At 48.8% G+C, this 16,537-nt stretch overlaps 1 protein-coding gene across 1 annotated transcript in view; it reads right to left on the bottom strand.

The window, feature by feature from the left end:
* The window catches only part of ACTL8 (actin like 8), a 63,047-nt gene extending 49,052 nt beyond the window's left edge, over positions 1-13,995 (bottom strand). The window contains exon 1 of the mRNA XM_029066301.2: positions 13,947-13,995. The gene's annotated coding sequence lies outside the window, so the exon portion shown is untranslated. The remainder of the gene's footprint in view (positions 1-13,946) is intronic.
* Positions 13,996-16,537: the final 2,542 nt, after the last annotated feature.

Here is a 16,537-nt window from a genome sequence, read left to right on the forward strand (position 1 = left end):
TGATTCTAGACTTCTGGTCAGGTCTACCAGAATCCCCGTCCCTTGGCCACCCACCCCAATTCTTAGCTCCTTTCCTCTTCATGAATGTCTCTTAAGTCTGCAACATCCTACCCTTTCTTGTCCTCCAGGTTCTCTCCCTTCCAAGAAGCTCTCTTGTCTTCCCTCAGCACCCTGAAAATCAGCCCTCAGAACCTAGAGGCCCCAATCTAAGTCACATCTGGCCTAGCATCTGCTTAAGAAGTCATTTTATGTTGGTTTCTCTCCAGTGATAGGTACATCTAATAACGGTGGTTTTTGTTAAGCATTTACTGTTCATCAAGTTCTACACTAAATTCTGAGGTAGATGCTAATATAAACACGTAAGACACAACCCCTGACCCACATGAGGCTAACGGGGAAAATGGCTCTCAACCTCATTTTTACAGATGACCAATCTGAGACCCAGAGAAGTTGTGACTGTTTTTCAAAAAAAACGGTATTTGTTAAGAGTTGACTATCATGCACTGGATAGATTCAAGTTAATGAAGTCACCCCATGGGGATCACTCACAGTCTAAATAGGAGGGAGAATAGATTTGCCCAAGGTCACATGGTTGGAAAGGGGCAGAGCCAGGAATATGAGCTAGAGGGTAACCTTACTATTTGGTAGGCTCTCAAGCACCTCATGCCGGGCTCAGTGCTCAGTCAGTGCCTGGCTGGCCATCCATGGCACTCCATTTTTTTTTTGTTTTTATAATGCTATTTATTAAGCACTTACTGTGTCCCAGGCACTGTTCTAAATGTTGAGGTAAATACAAGATAATTGGGTTGAACACAGTTCCTGTCTCACACAGAGCTGACAGTCTTAATCCCCATTTTACAGATGAGGTCACTGAGGTCTAAAAAAGTGAAGTCACTTGCCCGAGTTCACACAACAGACAAGTGGATGAGCGGGGATTAGAACCCATTACCTTCTAACTCCCAGGCCCGTGCTCTATCCTCTAGCCACACTGCTTCTCTAATTCGCCGGCCCCAATATGCCCAGAGTGCCACAAGGGGTACAGCAGCATGCAACACAATATATTGATGATGATAATAATAATAGTATTTGTTAAACACTTACTCCGTGCTATGCACTGTACTAAGAACTGGAGTAGATATAAGATAATCTGGTCCCACATGAGGCTTGCAGCCTCAGCAGGAAGGAGAAGAGGTATTGAGTCCCCATTTTCCAGTTGAGGGAACCGAGGCACAGAAAAGTTAAATGACTTGTTCAAGGTCACAGCTTGTTACGGGATGGAGCCAAGATTATAACCCAGGTCCTCTGACTCCCAGACCCATGCTCTTTCCTCTAAGCCATGCTAACGTTAAACATCGCAGCAACACGGTTGAGGAGAAAGAGCATTGTTTTATGTGATTGATTTATGACAAGACAACCTCAATTACAATGTTTTTCATTAAATCAGTGTCGCTGGAATTCCGCCCACACATAGAGCATTTCATCGAGAGACCCTAGTGCCTGCCTCTAAAATGCTCCAGAGTCACTGTCTTCCTCTACCAGGGTCTGCTGAATCTCTGCAGGGGGAGGCAGCAAAAATATTAAGCACAAAACAGGTAATAATAATACTGATAGTACTTAAGCACTTACTATGTGCCAGACACTGTACTAAGTGCTGTGGTAGATACAAGATCCAAGGATTTGGACACAATCCCTGGCCCACATGGGGTTCTCAGCCTAAATCCCCCTTTTACAGATGAGGAAACTGAGGCACGGAGAAGTTAAATGACTTGCCCAAAGTCACACAGACAAGTAGCATAGGCAGGATTAGAACCTTAGTCCTCTGACTCCCAGGCCCATGCATCTTCCACTAGGCCACGCTGCTTCCCATGGTATTTGCTGAGTACTTATTATGCCCAAAGAACTATACAAAGTGCTGGGATAGATACAAAATGATCAGGTCAGACAGAGTCTCTCTCCCACGTGGGATTCACAGTCTCAGCGGGAGGGAGAACAGGTATTGAATCCCCAGTTAGAAGAGGAGGCTGAGGCACCGAGAAGCGAGTTGCTCAAGGTCACCCAGCAGGCAGGCGGCAGAGCTGGGATTAGAACCCAGGTCCTCTGTTTTTCAGGCCCTGGCTCTTGCCACTAGGCCACACGACTCCTAACTGAAAACTGGACGGCCCTCTATAAACCAGATGGCCGATTTTGTCAGCACTCAATGTACGCGGCCTAAGCCGATGGCAAGAATACATCTGGACCGCTTCCGTGGGCCAGTTTAGATGGTGTAAAGTAACTAGAGGGCAAAGGTCGCGATCCCTTAACCCGCTTGTTCAGGCCTGGGTGTACGTGAGCCCTCGGTGCTTAGGTGACGGGGAAGTGCATCGTGAACAAATGCTACTGCCAGGTTTGAGATCTTCCACAGTCAATCACCCTGAATGTCTCTCTCCCCTCTCCCTCCCTCCCTGCTCTGCTTTGGTATTTCATCTATAATTTCGTTTCTAAACAACTCTCTCCGTTAAGGACAAACATCCCTGACCAGCCATCAGTTATACAGTCTACAGCCTGGATTTCTGGAGATCTTGTTATAGCCTCGGGACATCTGGGAGGCAGGGAGAGGCAGGAGGGGTAAGCCCATTTTACGGATGGGGAAAGAGAGACCTTAAGACCCACCAGCGCACCGGCTCGATCTTTACGAGTGGCGGCCGAACTGTTCTGACTGATCGTTAATTATTGGAATGGCTTGTCCGGGTGCGTCACCATGCTTCACTTTCAGAAACTCCCTGAGGACACTGAATGTATCTTTCACCTCTGTTGTGCTCTGCCAAGAGTTTAGTACAGTGCTCTGCACCCAGAGGGCACCCAATAAATAGTACTGACCGAGCAGCCCAGGATGCATGGTTGAAATGTGCTGTGGCAGCCACGAGGTCCATCCAGAGAACCCGTGTGGCCACTGTTCAGCCATAATGGATAGAGAATGGGCCTCGGAGTCAGAAGATTGTGAGTCTGATCCCGACTCGGCCACTCATCTGCTGTGTGAGCTTGGGCAGTCGCTTCACTTCTCTGTGCCTCAGTTACCTCATCTGTAAAATGGGGATGGAGAACTGAGAGTCCCATGTGGGACAGGGACTGTGTCCAGTCTGATTTGTATCCACCCCAGCGCTTACTACAGTGCCTGGCACACAGTGAGTGCTTAATACCACAATTATTATCGTTATTACCTGAGAGCTGTGAACCAGCAGCAGAATGAAAACCAACACACAGACCTTCTGACTTTCAAACCAGACCTTTCCCACTGTGGCCTAACCAACTCCCTGTGTCCATAGTGACCCTTGAGAAAGGGATCAAGAAAACATATAGTGTGTCTCAAGAGGAAGTTCACTAAAGGGGAGCATAATTAAAAACTGTACAATTATTAATAATAATAATTGTAGTAGTTGTGAAGCGTTTACTATCTGAACATTGTATCAAACCCCGGGGCAGATGAAAGATCATCAGATCAGACATTCCATCCCCATTTTATAGAGAACGGAGGCACAGAGAAACATAGGGATTTGCCCAAGGTCACACAGCAGAAACTAGGATTCAAATTCAAGTCCTCTGACTCCCAGGCCTGCACTCTTTCCACTAGGCTGCGCTTCCTCTTTTTTCCTTTTTTAAAAAAATTCCCTCCCCACCTTTTCCTCGAACAGGAGGAAACGTGGGATTGGGATTTTTATTTTGGAAATCCATGTTCTCTTGACCTTCAGAAACCACTCCAGAGCCACATCCTTCTGCTCCATCATCTTAGAGAAAGTTTTCAGCTCAATCAGGGCATCACCTGGCACACTATTGTTTCCTGGAATCTGAGCCAACATTTCAAAACAGGCAAAGAGTGCCCGCATTATCTCATCACACTCAGACTCCAATCCACTCAATAAGTCAACCTGGGTAAAAGCTTCATGGCTGCTGGTTCTCTTCAGTGGTATTTTGCATTCAACCACTTCCCCTCTCCTGGAAGCGGAGAGCTCAGAGAGTCAAGTGATAGCTCGGGGTTGCCAGTGGCAGCCACGGATTAAAAGGCACAAGAGGCAGTGACCCTCTCGGGGCGAGGGCAAGTGGGGAAACGGAAAGAGGGGGGGTGACCATTTAGACGTGATGAACATCTCCTGCACGAGGTCCAATTGAATTGGGAAGTGAGCTCTGAAGGGAAAAAGCCTCAGGAAGTAGGAATTTTTTTTTGAAAAAAAAAAAAAAAAACCAAGCAGCGCGGTCTAGCGGATACGGCACGGGGCCGGGAATCAGAAGAACCTGGGTTCTAGCCCCGGCTCTGCTACCTGTCTGCTGTGTGATCTCGGTCAAGTCGCTTACCTTTTCTGTGCCTCAGTTGCCTCATCTGTAAAATGGGGTTTAAGACTAGGAGCCCCATATGGGACAAGGACAGTGTCCGATCTGATTAGCTTGTATCTACCCCAGCGCTTAGTACTGTGCCTGGCACATAATAAGGGCTCGAATACCAAAAACAAACAAAAAAATCCAGCTTCCTAGCTCTCAAGCCAACCCGGGAGTCAGTTACGGAATAAGTTACGGAATGAGAAGCAGCGTGGCTCAGTGGAAGGAGCACGGGCTTGGGAGTCAGAGGTCATGAGTTCGAATCCCAGCTCTGCCACTTGTCAGCTGTGTGACTGTGGGCAAGTCACTTCACTTCTCTGTGCCTCAGTTCCCTCATCTGTCAAATGGGGATTAACTGTGAGCCTCACGTGGGACAACCTGATTCCCCTGTATCTACCCCAGCGCTCAGAACAGTGCTCTGCACATAGTAAGCGCTTAACAAATACCAACATTATTTAAGATTTGTCCCGGATGTGGTATGGCCCCTGTTCTTAAGCATGATGGACGGGAGATCAGAGGATGTGCCTTATATACAGAAAGGGAGCTCAAAATCAACTCTGACCAGATGACCGCGACAGAAGGAACAAGTTCAAAAAGTAAAATTTAGGAGGTGGTGGCGGAAGGAGAGAAGCAGCGTGACTCAGTGGAAAGAGCACGGGCTTAGGAGTCAGAGGTCGTGGGTTCTAATCCCGGCTCCACCACCTGTCAGCTGTGTGACTTTGGGCAAGTCACTTCACTTCTCGGTGCCTCAGATTCCTCATCTGTAAAATGGGGATTAAGACTGCGAGCCCCATGTGGGACAACCTGACTCCCCTGTGTCTACCCCAGCGCTTAGAACAGTGCTTGGCACATAGTAAGTGCTTAGCAAATTCCAACATTATCATTATTAGGAATGAGCAACTAGGCACAAGCATATGACTGTGCCAGACCACAGCTGTTGATTACTGTAGAATCTGTTAAGCACTTACAATGTGCCAAGCATTGTTCTAAGCACTGGGGTAGATACAAGTCAATCAGGTGGGACACAGTCCCTGTTCCAACTGGGGCTCACAGTCCACGTAGCGGGGAGGACAGCAGCGTGGTTCAGTGTAAAGAGCTCGGGCTTGGGAGTCGGAGGTCATGGGTTCGAATCCCAGCTCTGCCACTTGTCAGCTCTGTGACTGTGGGCAAGTCACTTCACTGTGCCTCAGTTCCCTCATCTGTAAAATGGGGATGAAGACTGTGAGCCTCACGTGGGACAACCTCATTCCCCTGTATCTACCCCAGCGCTTAGAACAGTGCTCTGCATGTAGTGAACGCTTCACAAATACCAACTATTATTATTATACTCAATCCCTATTTTCCAGATGAGGCGAGTGAGACACTGAGAAGTTAAATGGCTTGCCGAGGTAACCCAGCAGGCACTTGGCCGAGCTGTGATTAGAACCCAGGTCCTCTGATTCCTAGACCGAGTTTTTTCCCTTAGGCCACACTGCTTCTTCTGGACTATAAGCTCGTCCTCTTGAATCTGAGCTCGTTCTGACAGGGAATGTGTCCGTCCGTTGTAGTGTACTCTCCCAAGCTCAGCGCAGTAAGCTCAATAAATAAGATGGAATGAATGAATGAGTTCAGGGTTCAGAGTGGACCACAAGATAAATACCAAGGAGTAACATTGTTCTGGAGTTTCACAGCCAGCGGTATGTCTGGGGGGCTCGGGAGAGTGCGGCTCTCCATTTTGATGTGGAGAACTGAAGAGCCTGCGAAAGCAGAGATGTAAGGAAAATCATTTGGCGGTTTGAAAATTGGATTCTGTTTAGAAAAGCTAAAGGAGCTGGAATTTGCTTTCAGCCTGAAAGAGACAAAGGGAGTAATAAAAACGTTTCTATTTGTATAAAGAGGCACTGGCTGAGTTTCAGTAAAGCTGTTATATGGGACTTCCATGCTGTTTAACTTGGTTGACAGCTGTCACTCATTCTGTAAACGCTCATTTGAATGCAACGCAGAACAGAAAGTCCAGCAGCCAAAGGGCTTTGCAACGCATCCCTGCAATGGGGGAGGGGAGAAGGATAGAACAAAAAGCTAGACCTGGATTTCGGCACATCCCGTGCTCCTAATCGAAAAGGAGCAGAAGAGTCCAGTCGGCCACAGGCATGACTGGATCTTAACCATTTCACTCCACTGCTAGATGCTGGTTCTTCTCCCAAGATTGGCCACCCCCTCCACACCCCACACTTTCTAAAAGGTGTTTAAATACCTACTATATTCCAGGCAATGTACTAAGAGTAGATACAAGCTAATCCGGTTGTACGCAGTCCGTATCTTAAATGCCATCATTATATCCCGCACGGGGCTCAGTCTTAATCCCCACCGTCTTAATCATTCATTCATTTGTATTTATTAAGCACTTACTCTGTGCAGAGCACTGTTCTAATCCCCATTTCACAGATGAGGTTCAGAGAAATTAAGTGACTTGCCCAGGGTTACATAGCAGACAAGTGGCAGAGCCAGGACTAAAACCCAAGTACTCGACTGCCAACCCTAGGCTCTTTCCTCAAGCTATTTCGCTGGAAACAAGGGGCAACTGAGGAAAATGCTAGGCAGTGAGAAACTATCTGGGTCCCCTGCAATTTTCTCTTGTTTTATGCTGTCACCTCCACCCCATAACGACACCCTGGATACATCTCTCCCGGAATGCCCACCTTCATCTGCAATCATTCTGGTAGCATAGTCATAGAGTTTTCTTGGTAAAAATATGGAAGTGCTTTACCATCACCTTCTTCCACACGGTAACCTCGAGTTTACGTCCGCGACTCTCCCCCCTGCCACTAATGCCCAGCATGGGTGAGTTTTGACTTGTAGTTGATTGCCTTCCAAGCTTGGAATGGAAGCGCCTCTGCTCGACTCTCCCTGCCATAGTCGAGACTGGTAGAGTACAGGAAACTCTCCAGTTGTGACCCTGAGAGGGGCTTTGACAATCACTCCAATATTAATGGAAAAAAATCACTGCTTTCAAGACCCAGGACCAAATCACAGAAGTCTGAATTATAGTGCTTGGCCAGAAGGGAGCTGAGTTCAAGAGGGTGCTGTTGATGGAGAGGACTTGACAGATTTCCGTCGCTCCCTACACCTACCAACGTGAACAGAGGTCGCGGGGGTCACGGTGGGCATGGGAAGTAGGGCAGTAGGGTTCCTGGAAGGTTTGGGGTGGACGAGCCAGGACATGGCTAGCCTGAGCCAGAATTCAGACGGCAGAGAGAAGGCTTTAATAATAATGAATGTATTTGTTTAGTGCTTACTATGTGCCAGGCACTGTACTAAGCACTGGAGCAGATCAAGGTGATTGTGTTGGTCATAGTCCCCGTCCCCCATGGGGCTCACAGTCTTAATCCCCATTTTACAGATGAGGTAACTGAGGCACAGAGAAGTGATGTCCACAGTGTCACAGCAGACAAATGGGGGAGTCAGGATTAGAACCCAAGTCTTTCTGACTCCTAGGCCCGTGCTCTACTCACTAGGCCATGCTGCTTCTCTGCTTTATCAGAGAGAGATTGGGAGAGAGCTTCATGGGAGGAAGGAGACAGGTGACGGAAGGATGAAGCAGGGGTCAGGAAGAGAGAGAAATGGTAAGGAAATAGAGCTCGTGGTTTTCCTTCAACAGCGGTGAGATAAGGAAGCTTGTCAGTACACGGACTGGAAGAATCCTGACATGAATCTCGAAGACTCACCATCCCCCCCAAATATAGGTGTCTGGACTCATTCCCTGAGGGAAATGTACAAAAGCTTACTGGCCTGGATCATTCGCCCACCCCAGTTTGCCCATCTCTGCACCATCTCCTCCAGGATCGGGGCTGCCCAGGAGACCGCTAGAGAAGGGAAACACCCACTAATGAAGAATTAGAAAAATGTAATCAGCCTAATTACGAAAACTTCTTTAACAAGCAGAATGATTTGCGAGCGACCTCGGAGTCGTCCCTTCGGAAGAGAAATCGCAGTGGATTCTCCGGTGCCAGTGGCAGAAGAAGGGGCTCTCTGCAATTAGGATGCTATTCTCCCAGGCAAGGAGGAGGGAGGGAGCCCCAGAAGCTGCTTTTCATTGTCAGACGGGTCCACGCCTGGCACGCTTCTCGGGAGATTAGAGAGGGCCGACGATGTGTCCCAAACAGCTGGGCACTGGGCTTGTCAATAGCGCTGGTACCAGCTGGCGCAGGCTCCACCTTCACCAGGATGGCAGCTGCAGAGTGCGACCCGGAGCCCCGCCTTGCCAGCCTGACTTCTGCTTGTCCCATCCTGCTTCTTGGGGTGCCCTGAGAAAACTGGACTCCAGAAAGCTGGCTTGCAGGGTACCAGGAGAAACAAGTCAGTCAGTCGTATTTATGGAGCACTTATTGCGACCAGAGCCCTGTGCTAAGTGCTTGGGAGAGTACAACAGATACATTCCCTGCCCACAACGAATTTACAGTCTAAAGGGTGAGACATTAATATGAGTAAATAAATTATGGACATGGACGTGTTATGGGGCCAGGACGGGGGCGGTGGATGAATAAAGGGAACGAGTCGGGGCGATGTACAAGGGAGTGGAAGAAAAGGAAGAGGGCTTAGTCGGGGAAGGCCTCCGGGAGGAGATGTACCTTCAATATGGCTCCGTATGGGGGAGAGAGGGCATTTCGGGAGGGAAGGCATTCCAGGCTAGAGGCGGGCGAGAGGTCGGTAGCGAGATAGATGACATCGAGGTAGAGTGGGAAGGTTAACACTAGAGGAGTCCTGTGGTGGGAGGGTCAGGGAGTCTTGCTAACCAGCAGGCAGGGTGAGATTATCAAAGATTTGGGGCCCAAGGGAACTGTCCTATTGACAGTGGGGTAGGAACGGCTTAGGGAGGAAGAGGGAGGATGACGATTTTTCACTAAAGAATAAGGACACTCCACTCCATCCTTTGTATCACTGTGGGCAGGGAATGTTTGTTTACTGTTATACTGTACTCTCCCAAGTGCTTAGAACGGTGTTCTGCACGCAGTAAGCCCTCAATAAGTACAGTTGAATAAATTGAATGAATATCCTTTTCTCTGCCTTCCCACTCTGGCCCACTTGAACCTTTCTTCTTAAGAGAAGCAGCGCGGCTCAGTGGAAAGAGCACGGGCTTTGGAGTCAGAGGTCATGGGTTCGAATTCCGCCTCTGCCGCTCGTCAGCTGTGTGACTGTGGGCGAGTCACTTCACTTCTCTGGGCCTCAGTTACCTCATCTGTAAAATGGGGATTAAGACTGTGAGCCCCACGTGGGACAACCTGACTCCCCTGTGTCTACCCCAGCGCTTAGAACAGTGCTCTGCACATAGTAAGCGCTTAACAAATACCAACATTATCATTATTCTTCTTCCCAGCCCATTTTTAGTGAACAAAATGCCGGTCAACAGAATAATGATAGTTAGTAATTAGGAGGATATTTTTAAGCATTTACCATCTAACAAGCACTGTTCTAAGTACTGGGGTAGATACAAGAATCTCGCTGGGCACAGTAGGAGGGATAAGCACTTAGTACAGTGCTAATCATTTAGTACAGTGCTCTGCACACAGAAAGCACTCAATAAATACAACTGAATGAATGAGTAGGGTTTAATCCCCATTTTACAGATGAGGCAACAGGCACAGAGAAGTTGTGACCTGCCCAAAGTCATGCAGTAGATACGTGGCCAAGCTGATAGAAGAACCCAGGTCCTCCGATTCCCAGTCCATGCTCTTTCCACTAGGCCTCACTCTTTCTCCTAAAAGGAAAACCCCCAACCTAGAAGCACATCCGGATACTGGTGGGTAGGATTGGATGGTGTTACGACAGCTGAAATGGACACAGAGGCAACCCCCTCTTCAGATTACACGTAAGACTCCAGTCAGATGCGGCCCCGCGGCCAGAATCCACGAGGCTGTGGGAGCTTTCATTAAACGGTCCTGTAGCTGTCGCTTTTGAGAGGGTGAAGAGCTTTTTATGAAGCTGGAGACGCCCCACTCAAGTCAAAAGTAACTTACAACCGACTGCAAGAGAGAACGCCTCTGGTGTCACCCATATTGTCTCTGTTTTCCTCCTTCTACAAAGCTCCTCTTGGTACCCGTGTCCAATGGATGAGATGCACAGTGGCACTGGGACAAGCATGGGCTTGGGAGTCAGATCACGGGTTCGAATCCCAGCTCTGCCACTTGTCAGCTGTGTGACTGTGGGCAAGTCACTTGCCTTCCCCGTGCCTCAGTTCCCTCATCTGTAAAATGGGGATTAAGACTGTGAGCCTCACGTGGGACAACCTGATTGCCCTGTGGGTACCCCAGCGCTTAGAACAGGCTCTGTACATAGTAAGCGCTTCAATACCAACATTATTAGAAGCAGCGTGGCTCAGTGGAAAGATCAAGGGCTTGGGAGTCAGAGGTCATGGGTTCGAATCCCCAGTCTGCCACTTGGCAGCTGTGTGACTGTGGGCAAGTCACTTGACTTCTCTGTGCCTCAGTTTCCTCATCTGTAAAATGGGGATTAACTGTGAGCCTCACGTGGGACAACCTGATTACCCTGTATCTACCAGCGCTTAGAACAGTACTCTGCACATAGTAAGAGCTTAATACCAACATCACTATTATTATCGCTAGGAAAGAAGGTCCAGTCCAGGAGTGGGCTCGGCTCCCACTTGCCAGAGGTTGATGGGAGGAAGGAGAAGGCAACTGTCTGAGGGGAGGCAGCAAAGGAAGTCACCTATGACCTAGTGGATAGAGCACGGACCTGGGATTCCAAAGGATCAGAGTTTTAATCTCAGCTCCATCACTTGTCCACTGTGTGACCTGGGGCCAATCACTTAACTTCTCCATGCCTCAGTTATCTCATCTGTAAAAATGGGATTAAGCGTGTGAGCCCTATGAAGTTCGGGGACTGTGTCCAACCTGATTAACGTTTATCTACCTAGCTCTTAGAACAGCACTTAACACAGACTAAGTCAGAGTAACATCATTATTACTCTCCCCGGGAATGCCTTCCCTGCTTCTCAATAGCAGAGAAATAAATCTACCGCTTCTCTTATGATACTCTCCCAAGCACTTAGAACAGTGCTCTGCACATGGTAAGTGCTCAGCACGTTCCATCGGTTGATTTATAAGTGAAGAATGAGGGGGACCAGAGAGCCAGTCAGAGTTATTTGCTTGCTCACTGTGTGCAGAGCACTGTACTATCAAACTCTCAATCTGACCCCTTCCTCCACTGCCCCAAACTGATTTTGAAGGAGCTCGATTCATAAAACCCCTGGAGAAAAAGTACCCAGCAATAAAACCAGTGAGCCTTTCTTCCTTCAGTCAGGAACCAGGAAAGAGAATCCCTCTCCATATTTTGATTTGCTTCAGTTCCATTCCATGTGGCAGGGGAAGGAGACTAGGGGGTGAGTGCAGCATTTAGAATTAGTCTAATTCCATTTAGAATATCTCCACAAAAAAAAAAATCATTTAGTGTTGACATTTCCAGAACACGTGGGCAATTGTCTGAGGCCAGACTCCATCTCCCCAACACGGCAGTTATCTCCGAGTCAGGCTTCTACTCTGTATCCAATGCAAATTGAAAATTCTCTTCTGCTGAATTAATTTCAGGCAGGGAGCCAGTGTGGAAGATATAATATTAGCACATATGTGGCGCCAAATCTCCGTAGTAATGGCCCAATTCAATTACTTCCCAATATCAGTTGCCGTTTGCTTGTCTCTATGGCAGCGGTGTAGCCTAATGGAAAGAGCGCCGACCCGGGAGACAGAGGACCTGGGTTCCAATCCCAGCTCCCACATGTGTCTGCTGTGTGACCTTGGGCAAATCATTTCCTCTGTGCCTCAGTTTTCTGAACTGTAAAATGGGGATTCAATATCTGTTCTCCATCCTACTTAGACGGAGAGCCCTTTGTGGACACAGACTGTCTCTCGTCTCTACCCCAAGCTTAGAACGGTGCTTAACACATAATAATAAAGGCATTAAGTCCTTACTGTTATCATCATCATCACCTGCAGTGCTAATTCTTAAAGACACTGATCTCGTTCCTCCCTTAGGGCAACCCAAATGGAGATCTCCCCACATCTGGTTAGCAGGAGTAGTCAGGAATGAAGAGTGAGTTCCTAACTCCTCAGAGGAGAAGGGATGACCACATTGTGGATGCTCAGTAAAAGTCAGCAGCCACAGAAACAGTGTCAACACACAGTCAAGGAAATCAAGTGGGGAGAGGAGCAGGGGGCCTAGTGGAGAGAGCATGGGCATCAGGAGATCTGAGTTTTAATCTCAGCTGTGTCACCTTGGGCAAATCAATTAACTACTCTTTCAGTTTCCTCACCTGCAAAATGGGGATTCAATATCTGAACCTCCTAGACTGAGTTCTATGTCGATCGTATTTATTAGTCACTTACTGTGTGCAGAGCACTGTACTGAGCACTTGGGAAAGTACAATATCATCACAGACATTCCCTGCCCGGAAGGAATTTACAGTCTAGAGGGAGAAACAGACAACATTAGATAAATTACAGATATGTACATAAATGCTGTGGGGCTGGGAGGTGGGGATGAATAAAGGGAGCAAGCTGGGGCAATGCAGAAGGGAGTGGGAGAAGAGGAAAAGAGGGCTTAGAAAAGGTCTCTTGGAGATGGGTCTTCAATAAGGCTTTGAAGGAGGAGGAGGAGTCACTGTCAGATATGAGGGAGAAATTAATTCAAATTTACTGAGCACCTACCACCTAAGATGTGATTATCTTGTATATATCCCAGCACTCATTACAGTGCTTGACACATAGTAAGCTCTTAACAGATACCACAACTATTATTATTGTATTTTTAGGAGCTCCCAAAGCCTGAAGACACAAGTCAGCTCGTCAAAAAGCCCTCCTTTCCAGCCAGTCCCTAAACCTACCACTCCATCTCCCAGCTCAGGCCCTATGATAGGGGAAGCGAGGGGACCCACTTTCCTTTCCCAAACAGGCCCCCTTCCCTCCCCGGCTCATTCTCCTTCCCACCAGACACACCGTCAACTCGCACCAGCAATCGGATCAGGCGGAGGGCAAGGGGTCCTTGAATCCATCAGAAAGAGAAACCAAATTTGGATGGGTCCCCTCTGCAGCCGGCTCTCCCTCGGGGTAGTTGTCCCCAACTCCGCCATCCTCTGCCACTCCCCAGCTCAGGAGGAATGTGACACCCTTGGAGGGAAGACGTGGCATTCCCACCTAAGAAAAAGGCCACTTAGAAAAAGCGGCTTGAAAACAACAGGGGAAGAGCACCCTAGGGGAGGGAAGAACAGGAGAATACTATGCTTCTTCCAGGTGGCCGGGCCACCGTGCAGAAGGCTTTTAATCCCCCAGAAGTCTTAATTATGTTTTCCACGACAGAGGCAAGGCAGGGAGACAATCCCACCGAGCTCCTCGCAACTCCACGCTCAGCAGTCTGACTCTCCCACCCGCTGGGCTCATTTAGAGGGAAAGCCGCATCCCAGCACAGTTGTCCCCATAAATCAAGCGCAACTCCACCAATTCCACAACCCGGCATACGGATAACATCCGAGGACGGCTCCTCTTTAAACGGCAGCTTCTCCAGGACCCGCACAACTTCTCAGAAAGCCAAAAGGCCCGTGCCCGGGCTCTTACCTGCTGCAGAGCTCAAGCAGCCACCGAAGCCCACACGTGAAGGTACCCAGGTGTTGGCTTTTGAGCAGCACCTGGCTTCACCGGAGAAGGGGAGGGGCGTACCTTAAAGGGTCCCTTGGGAGGGAAGGAAGAAAAGAAATTGTTTGAGGGGGACCCCGGTTACCCACCCTCGACCTTGAGACCATTGTTGGGTAGGGAATGTCTCTATTTGCTGCCGGATTGTACTTTCCAAGCGCTCAGTACAGTCCTCTGCACACAGTAAGCACTCAATAAATTCGACTGAATGAATGAATAACGTGACTTCATCGAGGGTGGGTGCGAGGCCCGGCCAGAGCTCCTATCTGCCTCCTCTAGTGAACTCTGCTGAGCGCTCTCTACAGCGGTCTGCACCCGGCCGACGCTCACTAAATACTGTGGATCGGTTGGCGCAGCTGGAGCTGGGGTCGGCTGTGCCTCGCTTTTGGTCTCTCTCCCCTCATCCCTTGCTCACTTCTCTTTTCTGCCTGGCATCCCCTCCCTCTTTGTAAATGACAGACCAATCAATCAGTCGATCGTATTTATTGAGCACTTGCTATGTGCAGAGCACTGTGTTAAGCCCTTGGGAGAGCACAGTGCAACAGAATTGGCAGAACAACACGCTCCCCATCTCCAAAACCCTACTAGGAAAAAAAAAACCAACCCATCTCCTCCAGGAAGTCTTCCCTGACTAACCTTTCATCTTCCCACCCTGTTTTCTCCCTACTGTGTTAACTGTACACTTCACTGTGAACCCACTAAGGATTTTGATGCCCGACCCAGCCCCACAGCACTTCGTGTACATATAGAAGCAGCACGGCCTAGTGGATAGAGCGCCGGCTCCGGAGTCAGAGGACGTGGGTTCTAATCCCAGCTCCGCCACTTGCCTGCTGTGTGACCTTGGGCAAGCCACTTAACTTCTCCGTGCCTCAGTTACTTCATCTGTAAAATGGGGATTAAGGCTGTGAGCCCCACATAATAATAATGTTGGTATTTGTTAAGCGCTTACTATGCGCAGAGCACTGTTCTAAGCGCTGGGGTAGATACAGGGGAATCAGGTTGTCCCACGTGAGGCTCACAGTCTTCATCCCCATTTTACAGATGAGGGAACTGAGGCATAGAGAGGGGAAGTGACTTGCCCACAGTCACACGGCTGACAAGTGGCAGAGCCGGGATTCGAACCCGTGCCCTGTGACCCCCAAGCCCGTGCCCTTTCCACTGACCCACACTGCTTCTCACGCTGACCAGTGCATAGGAAACAATCTGATTACCTTGTACTCCGGCACCGAGAACAGCGCCTGGCACATACAAGTGCCTAACAAACACCATCGTCATTATTATCATCATCATCAACTTTACATTCCGTTGCTGCCTCTGCTTGGAATTCATTATAATGTTGGTGTCCCCGGATAGATTTTAAGCTTCTTGAGGGCAGGAATCATTTTTATCAACCTGTTTGCACCCTCCCAAGTGCTCACTAACTACGACTGATTAATTGGGGAAAGGGGTCTCGGCACCCGCCTCTCCGTTCAAACCTGTGTCCAGGGTCGTGGAGATGCCTGCCTGAATTGAAATCTTGCCTGAAAACAAAAAGCCAGACGAGAGAGGGGTTTCGAGCGGCCCATAAGACAGTGAAACTTTATTTGCCAAGCCCCTACTCTGTTGAACTAAACCATGAAAGGTGGGGAAGATAAACCTTAAATAACATCCCTGCCCTCTGGGAAGTTACTGTCCTCAGATGTGAATCCCGAAAGGGCGCTGGCTGACAACGTGGTCGGAGCGGCAGCAGGAGGAGAGTCAGGGGAGTCTGCATGGATGTGGTGGTTTCGATTAGATAATAATAATAATGATGGTATTTGTTCAGCGCGTACTACGTGCAAAGCACTGTCCTAAGTGCTGGGGGGTTACAAGGTGTTCAGGTTGGCCCACGTGGGGCTCACAGTCAGATGTCTGGGTTGTAATCCCGGCTCTGCCACCTGTCAGCTGGGTGGCTTTGGGCAAGTCACTTAACTTCTCTGGGCCTCGGTTACCTCACCTGTAAAATGGGGATTAACTGTGAGCCTCACGTGGGACGACCTGATTACCCTGTATTCATTCATTCAATAGTATTTATTGAGCGCTTACTATGTGCAGAGCACTGTACTAAGCGCTTGGGATGAACAAGTCAGCAACAGATAGAGACAGTCCCTGCCCTTTGACGGGCTTACGGTCTAATCGGGGGAGACAGACAGACGAGAACGATGGCACTAAACAGCGTCGAGGGGAAGAACATCTCGTAAAAACCGATGGCAACTAAATAGAATCAAGGTGATGGACAATTCATTAACAAAATAAATAGGGTAACGAAAATATATACAGTTGAGCGGACGAGTACAGTGCCGTGGGGATGGGAAGGGAGAGGTGGAGGAGCAGAGGGAAAAGGGGAAAGTGAGGCTTTAGCTGCAGAGAGGTAAAGGGGGGATGGCAGAGGGAGTAGAGGGGGAAGAGGAGCTCAGTCTGGGAACGCCTCTTGGAGGAGGTGATTTTTAAGTAAGGTTTTGAAGAGGGAAAGAGAATCAGTTTGGCGGAGGTGAGGA

This window comes from Ornithorhynchus anatinus, chromosome 5 (genome assembly GCF_004115215.2).
Source record: "Ornithorhynchus anatinus isolate Pmale09 chromosome 5, mOrnAna1.pri.v4, whole genome shotgun sequence".
NCBI classification, from domain to species: domain Eukaryota; kingdom Metazoa; phylum Chordata; class Mammalia; order Monotremata; family Ornithorhynchidae; genus Ornithorhynchus; species Ornithorhynchus anatinus.